Source organism: Ornithorhynchus anatinus, chromosome 1 (genome assembly GCF_004115215.2).
Source record: "Ornithorhynchus anatinus isolate Pmale09 chromosome 1, mOrnAna1.pri.v4, whole genome shotgun sequence".
Lineage (NCBI taxonomy): Eukaryota > Metazoa > Chordata > Mammalia > Monotremata > Ornithorhynchidae > Ornithorhynchus > Ornithorhynchus anatinus.
Window position 1 is genome coordinate 166,894,035 of NC_041728.1, and position 25,165 is coordinate 166,919,199.

A 25,165-nucleotide genomic window follows, 5' to 3' on the forward strand; every position below is an offset into this window, starting at 1 on the left:
AGATGAGGGAACTGAGCCCCAGAGAAGTGAAATGACTTGGCCAAGGTCACACAGCAGATACGTGGCAGATGTGGAATTCCAACCCAGGTCCTTCTGACTCCCAGGCCCATGTTCTATCCACTGTGCAACACTACTTGGCTTCTCTTATGTGTCTCCTCCTTGCTCACCCCTCTCCCTTCTCACCCATCATCCCCCTAGTTATCTGGCTCAGTTTTTAGGGTCCCCTTTGCTTAAACATTGGACCTGGAATTGCAAGTCCAATTTAATCCATTCTACCTAGCCATAAATTACCTCACTGTTCTCTCCAGACTATTTCTCCAAGCTTTGCTGGTGCTTTATTGGGAGTTCCAAGTCCAGCCAAGCAGGCAGATGGATCAGCACACTTGATTTTTTCCTTTGATTTCTCATTTGCTGATCTCAAATCAAGTCAGTTGGTCAGTGAATAGTATTTATTGAGTGCTTACTGTGTGGAGAGCACTGTATTAAGCACTTGGGAGAGTACAAATGTAACAGACACATTCCCTGCCCACAACTATCTAGAGGAAAAGTTTCTTGAATGTGAGTATTCTGTAGGGATTATGGAGATCTTTGTACAGTTTTGGAGTTTGTGGGAAAGAAGCATCAAAGTTAGATTCTTCAGGGGATGGGAAAGTCATCAGTTTGGTGATAGAGCATTCCCTACGGGCAAAAGTGTCACTTCTGGAGATGGTAATTTGCTGCTGCAATTATGGTGAGAAAAAGCTGTTGAACAATAATAATAATAATAATGATGATGGCATTTGTATAGTGCGTACTATGTGCCAAGCAGAACAGTCACATGTTGCCTGGAATCTGACTGGGAGCAGAGACAGTTATTGAAACCCAGCTTTGTATCTGAAACACACTTCTTTCATTCTGAACTAGAGAGAGAGTTCTTGGGCTGGCAGTCTGGGAGGGCAGGATTCATGAAGAAAAGCTCACATTTCAGACTTAACAGGGTTGAGAAACATCAAGTGTCCTGGAATGTTTACAGAGAAAAAGCTTAGGTGCCTATGGAAAATCCCCAAGTGCTGGAGCACTTTTCTCTTTGACTTGAGTTACTTCGAATCGAATGTGGTGCGTCGAAAAGCTATCCATTACACCTGCTTGGAGACCATGCTCCTGAAACATACATTATTTTATTACCACCTCATGGGCCCAAGTCAGTGGTGAGCCCAAATAAAATCCAATTCCCCTATTTTCAAGCTCCATTTCATGAAAAATAACTACTGCTGTGTCCTGCATATAGCCCATCCTAAATGACTATTATTAATCCTTCTCCAGACTCCTGGGTTCCCATTCCTTGTTACCTGCTCCCCACAGTTGCTTTTCACAATTTTCTACCTGTCTCCCGCCTCCTCTCCCCCACCCCCGGGGTAAGTTTTACCCTAGTGTAATTGATTGCATTAGGGTGTGAATTTAGTCCAAGCTTCACTTCCCATCATTCCCCATTTTCCTCCTAGATTTACCACCATTCCATCCCTTGATTTCCCTGGATTCCCTCTCCTTCCCCCTCCATTCCTTTCATTTCCCTTTATTCTCATCTTGCCCTGATAACCCAAAATCCCTGACATCCTAATGGCACGGGGACAGTGTGGGCTTAGCAGACATTAAAAATGGGAGCCACCTGCTTGGTAAATAGATCAGTTCCTTTATTCCTCTCCTTTCTGCCTCAGCTTAGCTGATTGGAGGAGAACAGGAGGAGGAGGAGGAGGAGGAGATGGTTGCCACCGTTAGTCTAGTTAGTTCAGCATCACCTCTGCCTTCCACTACCACAGTGTGCTTAATCAAGCCCACAAGGAAGTTAGATAAAGAAAAGAAAGATGCTTCTCGAGTGTAAAGAAAAAAAACAAAAACATTTCAACGTATTTCGAACAATACACCATCTTCCCCTTCTGGTTTTGAGTGACAGAAAAATTGTATTTAGGCTATTTTTAAACTAGAATCATAGGGAGGAGGGAAATTTAGTGATTGGTTTCTACGTGGGGGTCGCATAATATAAAATCTTTAAAAATAAGGATCAAGTTTTCAGAAATCTGATTGCTGCCTTGAAGATTTATTCGATGTTCCTTTTATTTCCCCTTCAGAAATCCAAATTTTCCCCAACTTAAGGGACCAGTTTTCCAGTGAGTTTAGGGAGCCTTTTCATATATGTCTAATCTAAAAATTTGAAAACTTTTTGGGTAATGAAAAGTCCCAGAAGAAGAGAACTCTGCCTCAGTATCTCCAAATTTAAAATGAGGGCTAACCCCTTCCAGTCTGGCAGGGATCTGGTGAAGATTATAGTGGGGATAGAAGCAAAATGGCCTGGTGGATAGAGGATGGGCCTGAGAGTCAGAAGGACCTGGGTTCTAATTCCAGCTCCACCACTTGTCTGCCCTGTAACCTCGGGCAAGTCACTTCACTTCTCCGGTCCTTTTTTACTTCATCTGTAAAATGGGAAATAAGATTCTGAGCCCAATGTGGGACAAGAACTACATCCAACCTATATCTACCCCAGACCTTAGAACACTGCCTTCCACATAGTAAGCGCTTAGCAAATATCATTAAAAAAATGCTCCTAAGCTCAGAAAAAGAAAGGAGATGTTGTTATAACTTCATTATAAGGGTTATTCCAAAGCCTAACAAGATTACTGCTTAGCGCATCTCATTTCAACTGAGGCAGTTTCTTCAGGTGACCACATCTGAATCAACTACAAATAAATACATAGACTGCTTCCTCCATTCATACATTGCTGCAACTGAAATGTTTTTGGGAATTCATGATAATCGAGCGTCACCTAGAGTTAAGGATAGATGAAGGAGGAAATGGCTACAGAGAAATCATTGATTGAAATCTCCTTCTTTAAAGGTTGCTTTTTGGCTTAATGGGTGTTAATTTGCAAAGGCTATTTTGAGAGAAAAAGCCAAAATGAATGTATGAGGACAGCAATTTTGTCCCTTCCTCACTCCCTGTCCAGTTAAATAATGGTTTACATTTTTGCTCAACTCTCCAAGCAACCAGGCTTTTCCTGCCAACTTGGCTAAGTTGTTCAAAGTACAATTTGTTTCTCACAATTGCTTTGTCCTTAACAAAAGAACAATCTCCATCTCGGCAATGCTCTTATCTGGATGGAGGGAGATTGCATACCATATCTTGATGTGAGAGGTTCAGCTGCACAAATTCACCAATTTAATTCCCAAAGCAGTAATGAAAGCCAGGCCCCTTCCTTTGCTTTAACTCTCCAAGGGCCTCAAATAATAGAGAGGCCTTGGGACCACAGAATTCTGCTTTTCCCTCTTTTTCTCCTCTTCATGACCTCCTGGAGAGATCAGGTCCAAGGAAGGTTCAATTCCCCCCCCGCCCCCAGCCATGGTACACTTTTGTGATAGCTGCATTTTTCTATGTGGGTCTGCAAAAGGATTTCATGTACTAGTAGCTAAATGTGTTGGCAACTTGCATTCTCAAGATAACATGTAAGTGGCTAATTGCATTTGCTATTTAGCAATTAACCACTTGCAGGTGCAACTAGTTATGAGCACAATTTTGCATGTGTGACTAATTGCAGGTGTAAAATATTCACCTATTCAGTTTCCTTCATGGCTCAGTGGGGCTCCGTATCCATTCTCCATTACCATCTGGGTTCACATTAGCAGAATGGGCCATTTTGGGTGGCAAGGTTTTCTTTAAAAAAAACAACAAAACAACAAATGCTGCATTTGGGGAATCTTACAGTTGCAGAAAACTATCAAGGAGCACTAGAAGATGCTGCTGTGACCCCATCCCCTTCAATCGCAGTAGTGAATGGAATCCAGATATCGCCCCTGGTTTATGATTTGTGGATAATGAATAATGATTGAGTCCTTTGTGACTGCGAGGAGAACCTCAGAACCAAGAGTAACAGCATGGCCTAATAGATGGAGAATGAGCCTGGGATTCAGAAGGACCTGGTTCTAATCCCAGCTCTGCCACTTATCTGCTGTGTTGACCTCGAGCAAGTCACTTCATTTTTCTGGGCCTCAGTCACCTCATCTGTAAAATGGGGATTAAGATTGTGAGTCCCAGTGGGACATGGACTTTGTGCAACTTGTATCAACCCCAGTGCTTAGTACAGTGCCTGGCACCTAGTAAATGCTTAACAAATGCTATAAAAATTATTATGTTTCAATGTTTATAGCACACAAATTGTTATTCAGCAAATAATAGCAGCAGTAGTAATGGTATTCATAGAACATCTAATAATAACATTGATAATGAAAATAACTATTATAATATCAAAAATAAAAATCAGTGGGTATTTGCCTTGGGAAAAATTATATTTGCATTATTCTAGATTGTGAATTTGCAATTAAGAAGCAAACAACAACTTGCATGCTAATTGAGGCACAGGAGCAGAAGTAATGTAATATAAATATGTCATCAGAACATATACAATCAGACAGATTCTATGCAGAAATTCTCAGACCCTAGATAAGATGAAATGAATGATACATACAGTAACCCAAGATGACAATGACACAACATTTAATAGTCCTGACAATATCGTTCGGATGTTTCATATCAAAATACCAGACATAAAAGCGTCTAATGCTTTGTCAATACAGGTCAGGGAATTGACCATCCAGTATATGATATAGCTCTTGGGTCTTTACTCATTAAGCACTGAATATTCACCCCACCCTCAGCCCTACAGCACTTAAATATATACCTGTAATTTCTATTTTCATATTAGTCTGTCTTTGCCTTCAGACTATAGCTTCCTCGTGTTGTACTTTGCCAAGTGCTTAGCATAGTACTCTGCACCCAGTAAGAGCTCAGTAAGTAGAGAAGTAGCATGGTCTAATGGTTAGAGCATAGGCCTAGGAGTAAGAAAGTCATGGGTTCTAATCCGTCCTCCACCACTTGTCTGCTGTTTGACCTAAAGAAGTAGCATGGCTTAGTGGAAAGAGCATTATCTTGGGAGTCAGAGGTTGAAGGTTCTAATCCCTCTCTGCCACTTATCAGCTATGTGCCTTTGGGCAAGTCACATCTTCTCTGTGTCTCAGTTACCCCATCCGTAAAATGGGGATTAAGACTGTGAGCCCCATGTGGGACAACCTGATTACCTTTTATCTACCCCAGCATTTAGAACAGTGCTTGAAACATAGTAAGCACTTAACAAATGCCATTATTTTTATTATTCTCTTCTCTGTTCCTCAGTTCCCTCATCTGTAAAATGGGGATTGAGACTATAAACCTCATCTGAAACAGGGACTGTGTCCAACTCCATTTCCTTGTATCCACCCCAGTGCTTAGAACAGTGCCTGGAACATAGTAAGCCCTTAACAAATACCATAATAGTTATTGTTTTTAAATGTCATTCATTTTGATGGATTAAATTGGCCTATTGATCATTCATTTGCCATTCCAGACACACACAAGAATAATCAACAGCAGCACTGTCAACAGTGAGCAGAGCGTTATCTTCATTGTTGGCAGTGCTTTTTTTAAATGGCATTTTTAAATACTTACTATGTGTCAGGCACTGTATTAAATGCTAGGGTGGATACAAACTAATCAGGTTGGACTTGTCCCAAATGGGGATCACAGCCTTAATCCCCAATTTACAGATGAGGTAACAGAGGCCCAGAGAAGTTAAGTGACTTTCCCAAGCTCACTTGACAGACAAGTGGCAGAGCCGGTTTTAGAACCCAGGTCCTCTGACTCACAGGCTTGGGCTCACCACTGGGCCACACGGTTTCACTGCTTCTAGTTCTCGCTTCCTCCCAACCCCTCCAAACCTGGGGGATTGAAGGTCCTGATGAATGATTATGTTAGCAGAGATCTTGAGCTCATTCCCACCTCTGTATTCTTTCCCAATGCTCAACATGCAGTAAACTCTTCATAAATATTATTGCTACTTTTTCCTAGTAAAGATGCAGTAGTGGGGGTGGGTTTTTCTCAGACACGGTGTTGTTTTTCTGGATATGCACATAAATAATCATCAAACACACCTCTCTGCCAGCCTCGCACACCTATGTAGCAACATATAGAGGAAGACACATAAGCAAACACAGTCATAAATAACATGGCAAAGAAAGTCAGAGCTTTCTACAAAGATAGCCAGAGTGAAATGAAGGGCTGAGAGCCCTATTTCAATTGGTCTTGAAGGAAAAGACTTAATATGCTTAATGAAGAAACACTCTCTCCCAGTTCTTTTTTCAACCAAAATAAATGTTCTGGATCTGAAAACTTCCAGTGTGATCTTTGCAGGGCAGGATGAAAAATTCCTAAATCATTGGTGTTTCTTAAGATCAGAGGTGAGGCGAGGTTGACTTGGGTTAGAGGTGGGAGAGCACTTTTCTTCCCAGTTCACAATGATGCTATTGCTGGGTGACTTTTTCCAGAGATAATTAATGCATTCCCCCTTGAACATGAACAGTGGAGAAATCCACTGTGCTTGTTCCACTTAGCTTTCCTAGCCTGGGTGTTTGCTCTCCTCCCAGTGACTGTTAAGGTCTGGGGGCAGGGGCCACTTTTTCTTACGGTATTTTATAAATTCATTCATTCATTCAATAGTATTTATTGAGGGCTTACTATGTGCAGAGCACTGTACTAAGCGCTTGGAATGGACAAATCGGTAACAGATAGAGACAGTCCCTGCCCTTTGACGGGCTTGCAGTCTAATCGGGGGAGACGGACAGACAAGAACAATAGCAATAAATAGAATCTAGGGGATGAACATGTCATTAAAACAATAGCAAATCCTATGTGTCAAATACCCTCCTCAGAGCTGGGGTAGATACAAGCTATTCGGGCAGGATAGAGTCCCTGGCCGACAGGGGGATCAAAGTCTAAGTAGAAGGGAGAAGAGGAACTAGATCCTCATTTTGCAGTTGAGGATACAGAGGCACAGCAAAGTTACTTGCCCAAGGTCACACTTCAGACAAGTGGCAGAGCCAAAATTAGAGCCCAAGTCCTCTGGCTTCCAGGCCTGAACTTTATCCACTAGTCCCCAGTGCTTCCGTATTCAAGGTCTTTCACTGCTCTGCCTCCCTTTCCCCCCCAAATTTACAGATTTCTAGGAACCCTATTTCTGATGAACTATGTTCTATCTCCCCCCTGAAGATAGAATGAGAGGAAACAGAATTAGTAGCAAGAAGAATTTAGGTGAGAAATAAGGAAAACCATTCTGACAATAGAGATTTCTGGGCACCAGAACCAAACTGTGCTAAAGATTTGAACATCTCTTCCTTGAGAGATCTTTAACAATAGGTCGGTTTTTTTTTGTTTAGTTTTGGATTTTTTGAAGTATTTGTTAAGCACTTACTAAGTTTCAGGCACTATACTAAGCCCTGGGGTAGATACAAAGTCATTCAGGTTGGGCACCATTCATGTCCCACATATGGCTCACATTCTTAATCCCCATTTTACCAGTGAGGTATCTGAGAGACAGAGAAGTTGAGTAACTTACTCAAGGTCACACAGCAGACCGGGGGCAGAGTCAGGATTAGAACCCAGGTCCTCTGACTCCCAGGCCTGTGCTCTTTCCACTAGGCTACACTTTGAATGCAGTCCTGCCTGGAAGCAGGAGCATGGATCAAATAATCCCTGGAGTGTCTTCCCACTGAGTACCCTATGTTCAAAGAACCGGTGTGGTAAGCACAGTCGATAAGGCAAGTAAATATGTGAAAGTTCCCAAGCCCACCCATGAACCTAAAGCACAGAGAGACATACTACAGTCCAGTCAGGCAGAAAATATACAACTTCTCCATAATGGCCATCTAGCATAGACTTAACTTTCAACCACTCAAGAATGAAAGGAGAGAAGCAATTTTACATTTAGCCCATTGCTTGGGATTGTAAATGCCAACTTAATGCACCAGGTCAATGAACGGCAATTTAGAAGGCCACTTTTCTTCCCAGCTCACTACAGTGTTATAGCCGTGTGTGACTTTTTCCAGAGATAATCAAAGGCATTCCCCCTTGAACATGAACAGTGGAGAAATCCATTGTGTTTGTTCCATGAAGAAAACTTTGTTTTACTCTACATAAAGTGGTGGTAGAATGTTCAACTAATTGAACGAGTTTGTGAACACTTTTAGTCTTGGGTGGTCCGCATGAAGTCAGTTTATGTATTCGGTTAGTGCCATGCGGTTTCAATAGGCCTTTTTAAAAATTACTAGCTGTGCCTAACTACACATATGTAAGTATGCATTTGAATGGACATATTTGTACGTGTTAATCTTTTGTTTATACGACCAATTTATACAACATACATCACTGTCTCTGCCAGTATCCCAAAGGCAGAGTAAGTTTGCAAACCTTGTTCACAGTGGTGCTATTATGGGTAATATCCATATTATATTTGTATGGCAGCAGGATATAGAAGAGAAGACCTCCTGACAGAAGAAGTAAAAACACTAGATTAAGGGAGATTATGAATCCTCCTTCCTGTAGATTTGAAGAACAGGAAAGATTTAAAGAATAGCCTTCTCCCTGAAATGGATGTCATAAGTCTTTTGAAGGCAGGAGAAAGGCTATAATAACCTCCAGAGGGTTTCAGCAGTCCTGTTTTGAAATCTAAGGTGAAGTGGCTGATCCTGGTTGGGAAGCCTATGTTTTATTATTATTATTAGCATTGTTAGTACTGATATTATTATCACTATTATTATTAATAATGTCAAGTATTATGACATTTTCCTTAGCACTTACTATGTGTAAAGCACTGTTTTAAGTGCTAAGGTAAATGTAAGTTAATCACCTTTTTGTAACTACTATTGCTACTACTAATAATAATGGTATTTGCTAAGTACTTACTGGGTGCCAAGCATTGTACTAAGCACTGGGGTAGATATAAATTACCAGGTTGGAGGCAGGCTCCTGTTCCACATGGGGCACAGGGTTTAAATAGGAGGGAGTAGGATTTAATTTTCATTTTATAGATGAGGAAACTGAGGCCCAAAGAAGATAAGCAACTTTCCCAGGGTTACACAGAAGACAAGTAGAAGAAACAGGATTAGAACCCAGGTCCACTGACTCCCAGGAGAAGGAAGAGGAAGAGAAGAGTAATAATATTCACTGAGTATCAGTGCTCTGGGCATGTCACTCCCCTCCTCAAAAACCTCCAGTGGTTGCCTATCAACCTCCGCACGAAACAAAAACTCCTCACTCTTGGCTTCAAAGTTATCCATCACCTTGCCACCTCCTACCTCACCTCCCTTCTCTCTTTCTACTACCCGCCCCGTACACTCCGCTCCTCTGCTGCTCACCTCCTCACTGTCCCCCGTTCACGCCTATCCCACCGTCGACCCCGGCCCACGTCCTACCACTGTCCTGGAATGCCCTCCCTCTTCACATCCACTATACTAACTCTCTTCCCCTCTTCAAAGCCCTGAGAGCTCACCTCTTCCAAGACGCCTTCCCAGACTGAGCCCCCCTCTTTTCCTTCTGCTCCCCCTCCACCCTCTGCTCCTCCCCCTTCCCCTCTGCTCCTCCCTCTTCCCCTTCCCCTCCCCTCAGCTGAGCCCCCTTTCCCTCTTCTTCCCCTCTCCTCCCCTCCCTACCCCACCCTTTGCTCCTCCCCCTTCCCCTCCCCTCAGCACTGTGCTCATTTGTATATATTATGTATTACCCTATTTATTTTGTTAATGAGGTATACATCCCTTTGATTCTATTTATTGTGTTAATGTTGTCTTGTTTTTGTTTTGTTCTTTTTTGCTCTGCCATCTGTCTCCCCTGATTAGACTGTGAGACCGTCATTGGGCAGGGATTGTCTCTGTTGCCGAATTGTACATTCCAAGTGCTTAGTACAGTGCTCTGCACGTAGTAAGTGCTCAATAAATACTATTGAATGGAATGAATGGAACTGAGTATCCACTGAGTTCGATGCACTATACTAAGCACTTGATAAAGTTCAACAGAATCACAGGATATGTTTCTGATCCCAAAAAAACCTGAACTTCATTTTAGGGAAAGACAAAATATATTTCCCCGTAAAAGTTTCTTAGCTCCCCTTCATGAGATCTGGTTGAGATTGTTAGACTCTTGGGGATGAGATACTTAAAGATTCTGGTGATTTCACTCAGCAGCCAAAGTAGGATAGTAATCGCTGTTGTGAATTTTCTGTGAAAGATGGAAGAAAACCCAAGGAAAAGCACATTCTGACTACAAGATATGGGTGGTATTTTGCTATAGAGTGTACTCCGCCTTAGGTTATGAGCCACTGGAGGTAATAATAATAATAATCATGATGATATTTGTTAAACACTTACTATATACCAGCCATTGTTCAAAGCGCTAGGGTGGATACAAACAAATCAGGTCGGACACGGTCCCTGACCCACATAAGGCTCACAGTCTCTAACTGCATTTTGCATATGAGATAATTGACGCCCAGAGAAGTGAAGTCACTTGCTCAAGGTCACAGAGCAGACAAGGGGCAGAATCAGGATTAGAACCCCTGACCTTCTGACTTTCAGGCCTGTGCTCTATCCACTGCACCTTGCTGCTCTAATTCTCATCCATGGACTTTTTCTTAGCACTTAGTCCAGCTCTTGGCCCAACATAGTTATTTTAAAAATATCATTACAACATCCAAGATAGTGTTTGAGAGTAACCAGTAATGTAATGTAGTTGCTGTGTGGGCTGACAAAATACTTACCTTTTTTCCAACCTACTTGGCGGGGGCGGGGAAGAGGATCCATTTGGAAGACCTGTAAAGAAACTAAAGAAAAAAGAGGGGCAAGGTGAGAAAAGGTGATGCAGGGCAGTGGATGGAGAAATCAGATGAAAATTAGAGAACTGATTAATTAAGATTCTTGTTAAATGCTCATTTTTTTTTTGTTTTTTGGTCTTTAAGTACTCACTGTGTTCTAGGTAGTGTACTGAGAGGGGCAGCATGGCTCAGTGGAAAGAGCACGGGCTTTGGAGTCAGAGGTCATGAGTTTGAATCCAGCTCTGCCACTTGTCAGCTGTGTGACTGGGGGCAAGTCACTTAACTTCTCTGTGCCTCAGTTACCTCATCTGTAAAATGGGGATTAAGACTGTGAGCCCCACATGGGACATCCTGATTCCCCTGTGTCTACCCCAGCGCTTAGAACAGTGCTCGGCACATAGTAAGCGCTTAACAAATACCAACATTATTATTATTATTACTGAGCTCTTGGATAGATAAAAGTTAATCAGGTTGAACACAGTACCACGTGCGTTCACCATCTTAATCCCCGTTTTATAGATGAGGTAACTGAGGCCTGCAGAAGTGATTTGCCCAAGGTAACACAGCAGACACGTGTCATAGCTTGGATTAGAACCCAGCCCTTCGGAGTCCCAGGCCCTCGCTCTATCTCCGCTACACTGCTTCTCTTACTAGGAGCCCAGCATGGTACTTAGCACTGGGGGGAGATAATAAGATAATTGGATTGGACACAATCCAATCTGTGAGACATGAAAAGCAAAGCAAGGGATACATTTTATGAGATAGTCAGTTATTTTCCAAGTGTTTGGGTTGTGACGATATCACTTAAGGGTTTTTCCAATCATTTGTTTCATGTTCATTAGCAGTTGCATCTCAAAGGCTACTCATGATTCCTTCAACTCTCCCTCTCCGAGTCCTGTAGCAATCCTGGTTGCTGTTGGAAATATCAAATATGAGATCAGAAGCTTTGAATAGCCCTAGCTAGTAATATCATTTTGTATTTATCAAGTTTAATTTTTCAAAGCACGTTTTTCATCATCTCATTTTCTCCTCACCACATTTGTTTGAGGCAGGTAATGTTATTCCCATTGTACATCAATCAGTCATTCAGGGGTATTTTTTTGAACACTTGCTGTGTGTAGAGTAATGCCCCAAGAGCCTGGAAGAGGGCAGTAAAACAGATTAGGTAGACAAGCTCCCTGCCCTCAAGAAACTTAAATCTAGTATGAAAAACAGATATTAAAATAATTCCCCGAGAGGTAAACGGCAGAGTATAAAGATACTTCCATAATTGTTGTGGGTCTGGCTTTGGGGTGAATATCCAAGTGCTGAGGAGATCTTGTCTTAATGTTGGTATTTGTTAAGCGCTTACTATGTGCCTAGCACTGTTCTAAGTGCTGGGGGAGATACAGGATAATGAGGTTGTCCCACGTGAGGCTCACAGTCTTCATCCCCATTTTACAGATGAGGTCACTGAGGCACCGAGAAGTCAAGTGACTTGCCCACAGTCACACAGCTGACAGGTGGCGGAGCCGGGATTAGAACCCATGACCTCTGACTCCTAAGCCCGGGCTCTTCCCACCGGGCCACGCTTGTCTTGTCTTATGCCGTCGAGTCATTTCCAACCAATAGTGACACCACGGCTCTGCCAGAACGTCTCGCTCTCCGTCTGCAATCGTTCTGATAGTGGATCCATAGAATTTTCTTGGTAAAAATACGAAACTGGTTTACCACTGCCTCCTTCCATGCACTAAACTTGAGTCTCCACCCTCGACTCTCTCCCGAGACTCCAGTGCCCAGCACAGGTGAGTTTTGACTTATAGCAAATTGCCTTCCACTCACTAGCCACTGGCCAAGCTTGGAATGGAATGGGTAGGACTCTGCTTGAGTAGCCCTCCTGTAGCCAAGACTGATAGAGTACTGGAAACTCTCCAGGTGTGACCCTGAGAGGGGGTTTAGGAGGTACAGACCCAATAAATCAGTCGATGGAATTTACTCAGGGCTTACTGATTGCAGAGTACTATACTAAGGACTAGGGCAAGTATAACACAGTACACTTGGTAGACATGATTCCTGACCATAAGGAATTTACAGTCTACAGGGGGAGACAAACTTTGAAATAAATTACAGATAGAGGAAATAATTAAATAGGAGGATATATACATAAGTGCTATGTGACTGGGGTGAGGGTCAAATGTTTTGGTGACACAGAAGGGAAGATGAATAAGATGGGGAAATGAGATGTTATTCAGGGAGAGCTTCTTGGAGGAGATATGATTTTAATAGGGTTTTGAAGAAAGGGTAAAGTGGGCATCTGTAGGATGTAAAGGAAGAGAGAGTTCCAGGCTGTGAGTAAGGGTTTGGTGGTGAAATAAAACAAAATAAATTGTATTTGTTAAGCGCTTACTATGTGCAAAGCACTGTTCTAAGCACTGGGGGATACAAGGTGATCAGGTTGTCCCACGTGGGGCTCACAGTTTTAATCCCCATTTGACAGATGAGGTAACTGAGGCACGGAGAAGTTAAGCACCTTGCCCAAGGTCACACAGCTGACTAGTGGCGGAGCCGGGATTAGAACCCGTGACCTCTGACTCCCAAGCCCGCGTTCTTTTCACTGAGCCACGCTGCTTCTCTAGACAAAATCAAGGTACAATAAATAGTTTGCTGTTAGAGAATTTAAGTGTGCGGGCTGGATTTATAATCAGAGACAAGTGAGAGTTAGATCGGAAGTCTTAAAGCCCATGGTGAGGAGTGTCTGATGCAGAGGTGGATAGGCAACCCCTGGAGGTTTTTGAGGAGTCAGGAGCACATTTTTTAAGAAACAGTGATGGGGTCAGCATAGTGAAGCATGGACTAGAGTGGGGAGAGACTAGAGACAGAGAGGTGAGTGAGAGTGAGAGTCAAGCAGCAGGTCAGTGACCAAACCGGGATTAAAACCTAGATATCAATCAGCCAATCAATTGTATTTATTGAGAAATTTCTCTGTAAAGAGCACCGTACTGAGTCTTTGAGAGAGTCAGAGTCGGTTGACCTTATCCTCGTCCACTAGGAGTTTACAATCTAGTCAGGGAGACAGACACTCGAAGATATGACAGGCAAGACAAAGCATCAGAGTTGAAAAAAATGTCCATGAACGCTGTCCTGACTTCCAGTTCTATGCTCTGGCTGCAGGCTAGGATTGTTTTGATAGAAAACTGCCTTTCCCACTAAGAGGTTGTCTCCTCTTGGTCTCAAATTGTAAAATGATGGACCTAGGGATTTAACAACTTGCCCAAGGTAACACCCACCCTCAATCTCTTTATTTCTCCAAATCTACCCGCTGGAAGTCTAATCTACCCAGAGTGCTGTGGTCTATGAACGGCGCATCCCCAAGGCCCTGAATTTGGGTAGTTTATGGGTTTCTCTGCTACCCTGTCCCATTTCTCTCACATCCTCAATCAATTGCTGTCTGTCGGGAGTTAATCTAGCTCCAGTCCTTTACTTTCTGGATCATAAAGTTGTCCTCTATGTGACTTAGGAGCCTCTTGGATGCTATGTTTTCATAATCACAGGATACCTGGAAAGGCAGAGGCCTTCATTCGAGTGTGGGGGAACAATTTAGCTGTCATTTACTGCCTTGGTGTAGAGCCCATCTGTTCACCCTGCTTCTCCCTTACATGGCAATGACTGTCTGATTAACGAATGGTCTTCATTTTCACTTGGGGTCAGCATAACGTTGAGCTGTCTGTGGGCCCAGCCTACTCTCTGTGGCCCCAAGACTGATTATCCATCCATCAATCGGTAGTATTTCTGGAGTTCTTACTGGGTGCAGAGCACTGTACTAAGCACTGCGGAGGGTTCAGCACAATGGCGTCGGTGGACATGATCCTTATCCACAGGATGCTTTCAGTCTAGTGGGATTAATTTATTAGACTGTAAACCCGTCAATGGGCAGGGATTGTCTCTATTTGTTGCCCAACTGTACATTTCAAGCGCTTAGTACAGTGCTCTCCACATAGTAAGCGCTCATAAATACTATTGAATGAAATACTATTGAATGAATTAACCAGGTTGTGAATTAGCCAAGCCTCAAGCTGAATTTCTTCTGGCTACCTGGTTCTGATCCCTTTCACTGCTGGATAAAACGCCTGCCAGGGCTATTCCACCCTCTTCTTCTCCTTCACACCTCAAGTAATAATAACAATAATAATAATAACAATTGTGGTATTAAGCACTTACTATGTGCTATGGACTATACTAAGCATTCATTCATTCAATTGTATTTATTGAGCGCTTATTACGTGTAGGGCACTGTACTAAATGAATATAAGCAGACCGGGTTGGACACAGTCCCTGTCCCATATGGGGCTCACAGTCTCAATCCCCGTTTTGCAGATGAGGGTACCAAGGCCTAGAGAAGTGAAGTGACTTGACCAAGGTCACACAGCAGTCAAGTGGAAGAGCCAGGATTAGAACTCATGACATTGTGACTCCCAAGCGCGCTGGCAAGTTATAGTTCCGGCTCTGCCACTTCTCTGCTGTGTGACCTTGGGCAAGTCACGTAATTTCTCTGTGCTTCAGTTACCTCATTTGTAAAATGGGGATTAAGACTGTGAACCCTCTGTGAGACAGGGACTGTGTCCAACTTGATAAACTTGTAACTATCTAGGGCTTGGTACAATGCCTGGCATAAAATAAGCACTTAAAAAATACCACTAAGAAAAACCAACGACAACAAACTCAACAACCCACCCTAAGGAGTTATGTGTACATCAGGTCCACTACTCTTTTACTCACTTATTCATTCACCCAGTCATCTCTCTACACACTTGCCGATGATCAGTTAAAGACCTGTTCCTCTTCTCATTCCCAATACTTGCAAATCACTTCTGGCAGCCTCTCTCCCCCAATGGATTTATAAACTCTTTGAGGACACACACTGTTTATTATATGTATTATATATATGTTTATTATAATGAAAGTGATAATAATAATAATGGTACTCGTTAAACATTTACTGTGTCCCAAGCACAGTACTAAGTACTGGGTTAGATGTAAGATAATCAGGTTGGACACAGTCACTTCATTCATGTATTTTGAGTGTTTACTCTGTGCAAAGTACTGTATTCTCTTGGGAGAGTACATAGGCAGGAGATCAGTCAGTCAGTTGTATTTATTGAATGCTTATTGTGTGCAGAAGACAGTAGTACCCGCTTGGGAAAGTATTGTTATACAGATACATTCCCTGCCCCCCACAGTGAGCTCACAGTCTAGGGGGGGAGACAGACATAAATGTAAATCAGTAAATTACTGATAGGTACATAGGTGCTATGGGACCGAGAGGAGATGAATAAAGAGAGCAAGTCAGGTCGACACAGAAGGGAGTTTAAGGGAAGAAAAAGAAGGCTTAGTCAGGGAAGCTCTCTTGGAGGAGATGTGCCTTTAATTGTCTGTTGGATATGAGGAGGGAGGACATTGGAGGCCAAAGGCAGGACATGGGCGAGAGGTCGACAGAGATAGACGAGATCTAGGTACAGTGAGAAGGTTAGCGTTAAAGGAGCCAAGTGTATCAGGTGACCAGGTATTGAATCCCCACTTTTTCAGATGAGGAAACTGAGACAGAGAGAAGTTAAGTGGTTTGTCCAAAGTCACCCAACAGGCAAATGACAGATCTAGATTAGAACCCAGGCCTTCTGACTGCTAGGCCTGGGTTCTTTCCTCTCGGCCATGCTGCTTCTCAAATCCCCTATACATATACATATATGTGTGTATACAACTTTACACAAGTATGCACAAGTAAACACAAATGTGTATGTATGTTTGTGTGTATATATATATATGTACATTCCCTCTCAGGGTCACACCTGGAGAGTTTCCAGTACTCTACCAGTCTCGACTATGGGAGGGAGAGTCAAGCCGAGACATATCCATTCCATTCCTAGCTTGGGGAGTGGCTAGCGAGTGGAGGACAATCTGCTACAAGTCAAGACTCCCCTGTGCTGCGCAGCTCCGGTATGGGAGAGAGTCGAAGGCGGAGACTCACGTTGACTGCATGGAAGGAGGTGATGGTAAGCCACTTCTGTATTTTTACCGAGAAAACTCTTTGGATACACTACCAGAGCAATTGCGGATGGAGGCGGGGCATTCTGGGAGAGGTGTGTCCATGCTGTATCTATGGGTCAGAGACAACCTGATGGCATAGGACAAGAAATGTACATACATTTGTGTTTTTTTTTTCTCATGGCATTTGTTAAGTGCTTACTAAGGCCCAGCACTGGATTAAGGGCTGGGGTAGATCCAAGATAATCAAGTTGGACAAAGTCCCTGTCCCAGTCCCAGTCGTCATCCCCATTATAGTGCTCTGCGAACACAGTAGATGCTCAGTAAATAGTATTGCTTGGTTGAATCAGGTGAACAGAGGCAAGGAGAGTAGGGAAATATAAATGAGTTCTCTTGGCTCCTTGTCAGCAGCCCTCACTGTGGAAAGGAGGCTGAAATAAAAGTGAAATGACAATTTGGGATTTCTGGGACAATTACCTGTGGCATCTAGTCTTCCATAGCAAACACGCACAGTGAGCCTTCGGGCCTTCAACCCATCAGAAAAAATAGTGAACCAAATCGTTCTTTCATCCCCTGTTCTACATTGTGTTAGCCGACTGTTTCTGCCTCCAAAATTACAGGCTTTTTACGATCCCACAATGTATTATTACGGGACACAACATCAAACTCACTTAGAGCTCTACATTTAAAAAGAGAAGCAATTTCAGTTATTTACTAGCCTCTAAATACTTTCAAAAGCCCTAAGCAGAGAACTAACAGAAAAAATATAGAGGACAAATAAAGAATACACATTATAAAGAGTACATATAATAAATGATTTTGGCTTCCAAAACACATAGGTCACGTCTACATTGACACCAAGAATTTATTTCATGAATAGCAGAGCCCCATTGGAACTGACAACATCTTCACAGTTCAACCATTTTATCCCAGCAAGATCTTTTCACTGTAGAGCAGCCCGCTCAGTTAAGCAGCAGCATGGCTTAGTGGATGGAGAACCGGCCTGGGAGTCAGAAGGACATGGGTTCAAATCCTTCTTCAGCGACTTCTCTGCTGTATGACCTTGGGCAAGTCATTTACTAATAATGTTGGTATTTGTTAAGCGCTTAAGCAGAGCACTGATCAAGCTCTGGGAGAGATACAGGGTAATCAGGTTGTCCCAAGTGAGGCTCACAGTTAATCCCCATTTTACAGATGAGGTAACTGAGGCCCAGAGAAGTTAAGTGACTTGCCCACAGTCACACAGCTGACAAGTGGCGAGCCGGGATTCGAAACCTTGACCTCTGACTCCCAAGCCAGGGCTCTTTCCACTGAGCCACGCTGCTTCTCAACTTCTTTGGGTCTCAGTTCCCTCATCTGTAAAATAGGAATTAAGATGGTCATCCCCTTGTGGGACAAAGTTTGTGTCCAACCTGATTAGCTTGTATTTACTTCAGCACTTGGAACAGTGCCTGGCACACAGTAAGCACTTAACAAAATATCACAGATATTACTATGATTATTTTATCCATTAATGGAGAAGGATGTTAGGTGCCTTATCTCTCTACTTTAGGGTGGCTGACAAGCAGAATTACCTTCTGATGGTTCCTGCAGACATCCTGTTGCCATTGTCAGTCCAAACACTGAGTCACATGGTCCACTGGTCTGACACAGCCGTGCCATGTCATCTGTTGCTTGTATCCACCCCAGCAATAAGTACAGGGCCCTATTCTTGTTAAGAGCACTTAACAAATACCACAACTATCATTATTATTATTATTATCTGTTCTTATGTTCATCCATTCCTATGTTCTACTGAAAAGCAGCATGGTTTAGTGGAAAGAACCCAGGCTTGGGAATCAGAGGTCGTGGGTTCTAATCCCGGCTCGGCCACTTGTCAGCTGTGTGATTTTGGGCCTCAGTTACCTCATCTAGAAAATGGGGATTAAGACTGTGAGCCAACCTGTGGGACAACCTGATTACCTTGTATCTACCCTAGTGGTTAGAACAGCACATAGTAAGAGCTGAACAAATGCCATCATTATTATAACACATTTTCTTTCTCTTTACCCATGAATTTAGACTGTGAGCCAGTTGTTGGACAGGGATTATCTCTATCAGTGGCTGAAGTGTACATTCCAAGCACTTAGTACAGTTCTCTGCACATAGTAAGCGCTCAATAAATATAATTGAATGAATGAATGTCTGCATGGGGTATTAACTTCATCAGTAATGTAATAACTGTGGTATTTGATAAGCGTTTACTCTGTGCCAGGCACTGTTCTAAGCACTGGAGTGGATACAAGCAAATTGGACTGGACAGAGTCCCTGTCCCACAGTCTTAATCCCCACTTTACAGATGAGGTAACTGAGACCCAGAGAAGTGAAGTAACTTGCCCAGGGTCACACAGCAGAGAAGTGTAAGAGTCAGGATTAGAAGCCAAGTCCTTCTGACTCCTGGGCCTTTGTTCTATCCACTAGGCAATACTGTAATATCATTTATTCAGTATCTACCAAATGCTGTATATTGTACTAAGCAAACAATAATGGTAGCAATAATAATAATGATTTGGGTATTTATCAAACACTTAAAATGTGCCAAATATTGTACTAAGCATTGCAGTAGATACAAGATTATCATCTTATCTCTATACATCATTTTCTACTCTCCCATTTCTCTGGCTTGCTCTCCCTTCTACGTCATCTATGTATTTGGATCCGTGACTTTTGGATATTTGATATTCGTCCCACCCCCCAGCCTCACAACCCTTATGTATATATCTTTAAATTATATATATAAAAAAATTCATTTATATTAATATGTTTCCCCTTCTAGGTTGTGAGCTTGTTATGGGCAAGGAAAGTGTCCACTAATTCTGTCGTATTCTACTCTTCCAAGTGCTTAGTACAGTGCTATGCACATAGTAAGTGCTCAATAGATACTATTAATTGACTGATAGGTAGGACACAGTCCCCATCCCACACAGGGCTCCCAGTCAGTAAAGGGAGGGAGCAATATTTTATCTTCATTTTACAGGAAAGCAAACTAAGATAGAGAAAAGTTAAGTGGCTGGCCCAAGGTCACACAACAGACAAGCGGCAGAGCCAGGAATAGAACCTGGGTCACCTGATTCTTAGCCCTGCCTTCTTTCCACTAGGACTTGCGTTAGAAGAGCAAAATAGAAAGAGGTCTTAACTTGCAATAATGATGACTTACAAAGTGCTTGCTGGTATACACATTTATTTATAATTGCATAGATAGAAGGTAGTCGCAGAGTCCTGAATATATGGCTTTTTGCCGATGCGACTGTCACCTTGGTAATTATCAAAGGGCAAAAAGAGATTATAAATGTCTAAGGCACATAGGTGAGGGCTCTTGCAGAGGCAGTTCACAAATAAAGGTACATAGAGTTTTACCAAATTAATGCTGGGAAGTTTCAGGACATATGTTGGATCAAGATCACCTTGAGTTTCTGTAGCACTTTCATCAATCGATCAATAATATTAATTCTATGCAAATCAGTATTATTCTGTGCAAACCACTGTACCGTACTCTACATCTCCAGCCCTGATCTCTCTCCCTCTCTGCAGCCTCACATTTCCTCCTGCCATCAAAACATCTCTACTTGGTTGTCCGCCCATCACTTCAAACTTAATATGCCTAAAAACTGAACCTACCTTCCCACCCAAATCCTGTTCTCCTGCTCACTGTAGATGGCACCACCATCCTTCCTGTCTCACAAACCCATAATCTTGGCATTAAACTTGACTCCTCTCTCATTCAACCCACATGGTCAAGCCATTGCTAAATCCTGTCAGTTGGACCATCACAGAATTGCTAAAATCTGCCCCTTCCACTCCATCCAAACCATTACCATGTTAATGCAAGCACTTATCCTATCCAGCCTTTATTAGTGTATCAGCCTCCTTGCTGACCTTCCAGCCTTCTGTCTTTTCCCACTCCAGTCCATACTCCACTCTGCTGCCCAGATCATTTTCCTACAAAAACGTTCAGACCATGTTTCTCCCCTCAACAGTAAACTCCAGTGGTTGCCCAGCCACTTCCGCATCAAACGAAGACTTCTCACCCTTGACTTTAAAACACTCAAACCCCTTACCCCCTCCTACCTCACCTCGCCACTCTCCTGCTACACCCCAGCCTGCACACTCCATTCCTCTAAAGCTAACCTTCTCACTGTACCTTGATCTCATCTCTCTCCCCACCGACCTCTCACCCACATCCTACCTCTGGCCTGGAACGCCCACCCTCCTCATGTAATAATAATAATAATGATGATGATGGTATTTGTTAAGCACTTACTATGTGCCAAGCACTATTCTAAGCACTGTAATCAGACAGTGGCTCTCCCTGCTTTCAAAGCCTTATTGAAGGCACAGCTCCTCTAAGAAGCTTTCCCCAACTAAGCCCTCCTCTTCACTTCTCCCACTCCCTTCTGCGTTACCCTGTCTTGCTCCTTTCATTCATCCCCCAAACCAATCCCACGCACTTATATATATATCTATAATTTACATCTATTAATGATTGTCTCCCTCTCTAGACTATGAACTCATCCTGCACTGTGCAAGGAATGTGTCTGTTTATTGTTACATTATATTCACCCAAGAGTTTAGAAAAGTGCTTTACACACAGTAAGCACTCAATAAATTCAATCAAATGAATGAAAGTATTAAGTGCTTGGTTGGGAACAATAAAGTTAGTAGACATGATCCATGTACTCTAGGAGCTTATCAATCAATCATATTTATTGAGCACTTACTATGTGCAGAGCACTGTATTAAGTCCATGGGAGTGTACAATAGAGAGATTTGTAGTTTAAAGAGGGAGCCAGATATTAATAAGAAGAGATAATCAATTCATCAGGTGGAGAAGCAGCATGGTGTAATGGGTAGAGCTTGGGCCTGGGACTCAAAAGGTTATGGTTTCTCATCCCGGTTCTACCACTTATTTACAAGTCACTTTGACTTCTCAGTGTCTCACCTCATCGGGATTGAGACTGTGAGCCTTATGTGGGACAGGGACTGTGTCCAACCTGATTTGCTTGTATCCATCCCAGCACTTAGAACAATGCCTGGCACGTATAGTAAGCACTTAACAAATACCATCATTAGTATTGTTATTAGTGTATTTATCCAGCACTTACTGTGTACAAAGTACTGTGCCTAGCACTTGGGAGAGTACAATATAAAAGTGTTGTTAGGAATTCATTCATTCAATCGTATTTATTGAGCACTTACTGTGTGCAGAGCACTGTATTAAGTGCTTGGACTGTAAAATTTGGTAACAGATAGAGACAATCCCTGCCCAACAATGGGCTCACAGTCTAAAAGAATGATCACTGCCCCCTAGGATCTTACAATCTAGTGAGGAGTTTACGGATCCTACAATTTTAAAGGCATTTACAAAGTGGTATATATTACTAAGAGGTCAAAAGTTTTTTGTATTTATCATCTCCTTTATTTCCACCTAGGGAGAGGAAGACATTTTGGTCACAATTTACAGGGGCAGACTCTAAGGTAAAGGTATAGGTAAACTGGAATTGTCAATGTCATTTCCTAAGTAACCAGTTGACTGTAGTTTTTCCAACAGTCTACTAAAATCACATATCTGTATATTCCCCTTTTCCCTTATCTGTAATTCATATGAATGTCTGTCTCCTCCACTAGACTGTGAGCTCCTAGTAGAGATTGTGCTAACCTAGTCTATTGAATTGGACTCTCCCAATGGCTTAGTACAGTACGCTGCACATAGTAAGTGTTCTTAAAATGACATTGTTCTGATTCCCAATCCAGTGCTCCCGCCAGTGTCGAGGGACAGGAGAGGAGGAAAGGATATACCCAGAATAGAGAATATCTATTTGGGGCAAATATGTGGCAAATTTTAATTGGCAGGAAGCAATATCTTGACTTTAGAGAGCCTCAACTGTCTAAAACTAACAAGAAACAAAAAGTTCTCCCATCATCCTTCCCAATAGAGCAAACACTAGAGTAGTATTATCACCTTGCATGGTTGTTAGTAGCCCCAGTGATGCTTTTTCCTTCAGTTAAAAAACAAGAGGGATAGACCCTCATCTCTTATGGCCATGTATATTTAATCAAGCCGGAGGCAGGGGGATGAGTGTAATGATAACAGGAAATAATTATTAGCATTAGTATTGTAATTGTTAAGTACTTACCATGTGCCAAACACTGTTCTTAGTGCTAGGGTAGATACAAGGTAATCCAGGTTGGAAACAGTTCCTGTCACACAAGAGGCTTACAATCTTTATCCCCATTTTACAGATGAGGTAACTTTGTCAAAGAGAAGTTAAGTGACATGCCCAAGGTCACACAGCAGACAAGTGGCAGAGCAGAATTAGAACCCACGTCCTCTTACTCCCAAGTCCATGCTCTTGCCACCTTAGTAAGCCAAGCTGCTTATCTTCAAAAATCTCCAAAAATCTGTTATTTTCCAGTAAAGATAAGACAGATCAATCAAACAGAGGTGCTTATTGAATACCTACTGAGTGTCCAGCACTGAGCCAAGTGCTTGAGAAAGTACAACCAAACCATGAGACATGTTCCCTGCTCACAAGGAGTTTACATTCTGATGGGGGCGGTAGAAAGACAAAAAAAATTTTACAAATAAACACTTGCAAATCATAAAGGAGGAAGAAAAATGGCATAGCTGGAAGATGTACAAATTGTCAGTATGAAATAGAAGACTAAATAACTGACAGTGAAAATAGATATATTAATAAATACAAATACACAAATGAACAGTAATGCTCAGGGCGAGTATTGAGTGGATGCAGCTTTGATAATAATGATAATGGTATTTGGTAAGTTCTTACTATGTGCCAAGCACTGTTCTAAGCACTGGGAGAGCTGCAAGGTTATTAAGTTGTCCCAGGTGGGGCTCACAGTCTTAATCCCCATTTTACAGATGAGGTAACTGAGGCACAGAGAAGTTAAGTGACTCGCCCACAGTCACATAGCTGTCAAGTGGTAGAGCTGGGATTAGAACCCACGACCTCTGACTCCCAAACCCGGGCTCTTTCTGCTCCTTGTTGGCCGGGATCACGTCTGCCAACTCTTGTTTTGTACTGTCCCAAGCACTTAGAATAGTGTTCTGCGCACAGTAAATACTCAATAAATGCCACTGATAAACTGATATTCCTCTAGGCTGTAAACTCCTTGTGGGCCAGGAACATGTCTACCAACTCTGTTGTATTACACTCTCCATAGCACTTAGTACAGTGCTCTTCACATAGTAAGCATTCAGTGAATACCACTGATTGATTGACTGAAGAAAATTAGATTTCAAGAGGGCCTTGAGGATGGGGAAGCTGTGGTGGATTTGGGGGTAAACACAGTCAAGATTATATTTATGGCCCATATATTCATGGTACCGTGATCTGTGGAAAATTCAGGCTACTAAGACGGAACCGAGAAACAGTGTGGGGGAATTGATTAGAACGTTTAATAATGTTGGTATTTGTTAAGCGCTTACTGTGTGCCGAGCACTGTTCTAAGCGCTGGGGTAGACAAAGGGGAATCAGGTTGTCCCACGTGGGGCTCACAGTCTTAATCCCCATTTTACAGATGAGGTAACTGAGGCACAGAGAAGTTAAGTGACTTGCCCAAAGTCACACAGCTGACAAGTGGCCAAGCTGGGATTCGAACCCATGACCTCTGACTCCAGAGCCCAGACTCTTTCCATTGAGCCACGCTGTTTAGTGGTTTGATTAGTGCCATCTTTCATTCATTCATTCAGTCGTATTTATTTATGAAGTGTATTCATTGTATTAATCATATTTGTTTATTGATCACAGAGAGATAGCATGGTGTAGTGGCAAGAACCCGGGCTTGGTAGTCAGAGGTCATGGGTTCTAATTCCGGCTCCACCACTTGTCTGCTGTGTGACCTTGGGCAAGCCACTTAACTTCTCTGTGCCTCAGTTCCCTCATCTGTAAAATGGGGATTAAAACTGTGAGCCCCACATGGGGCAACCTGATTACTTCGTATCTCCCCCAGAGCTTAGTACAGTGCTTGGCATATAGCAAGCACTTAACAAATACTGTAATTGTTGTTATTATTATTATTATTTATTGAGTGCTTACTGTGTGCAGAGCACTGTACTAGGCACTTCCTGGACAGTCATGCTTCTGCTGGGTGCCGAAAGGCAATGAAGCGGTGGGCGAGCCGAGGTTCAACACATTGCAAAGGGCACACGTAAGTATTTCCTGTGCCGGCCCTGTGAGGCCTAGGTAACCTCAGCATAGTTCGACGCGATACCAAAGCACCATGACCCGGCAGTTAGTTGACATGGTAATAATTCGCAATTATGGTATTTGCTAAGTGCTTTCTGTGTGCCAAGCACTTTCTAAGAGCTGGGGTAAATTCAAGTTAATCAGGTTGGACACCGTCCGTGTCCCACACTGGGGCTCACACTCTTAATCCCCATTTTTCAGATG

The 25,165-nt window shown here is 42.6% G+C and overlaps 1 protein-coding gene and 2 non-coding genes across 3 annotated transcripts in view; 2 read left to right on the top strand and 1 right to left on the bottom strand.

Moving 5' to 3' along the window:
• The window catches only part of EPHB1 (EPH receptor B1), a 652,092-nt gene that overhangs the window by 287,917 nt on the left and 339,010 nt on the right, over window positions 1-25,165 (top strand). The window lies entirely within an intron of this gene.
• Window positions 12,489-12,626, bottom strand: LOC114815595. The gene has a single exon (XR_003763394.1). It is a non-coding gene; the product is annotated as a small nucleolar RNA SNORA7 (small nucleolar RNA).
• LOC114817137 lies at window positions 16,499-16,636 on the top strand. Its single transcript, XR_003764985.1, has one exon. It is a non-coding gene; the product is annotated as a small nucleolar RNA SNORA7 (small nucleolar RNA).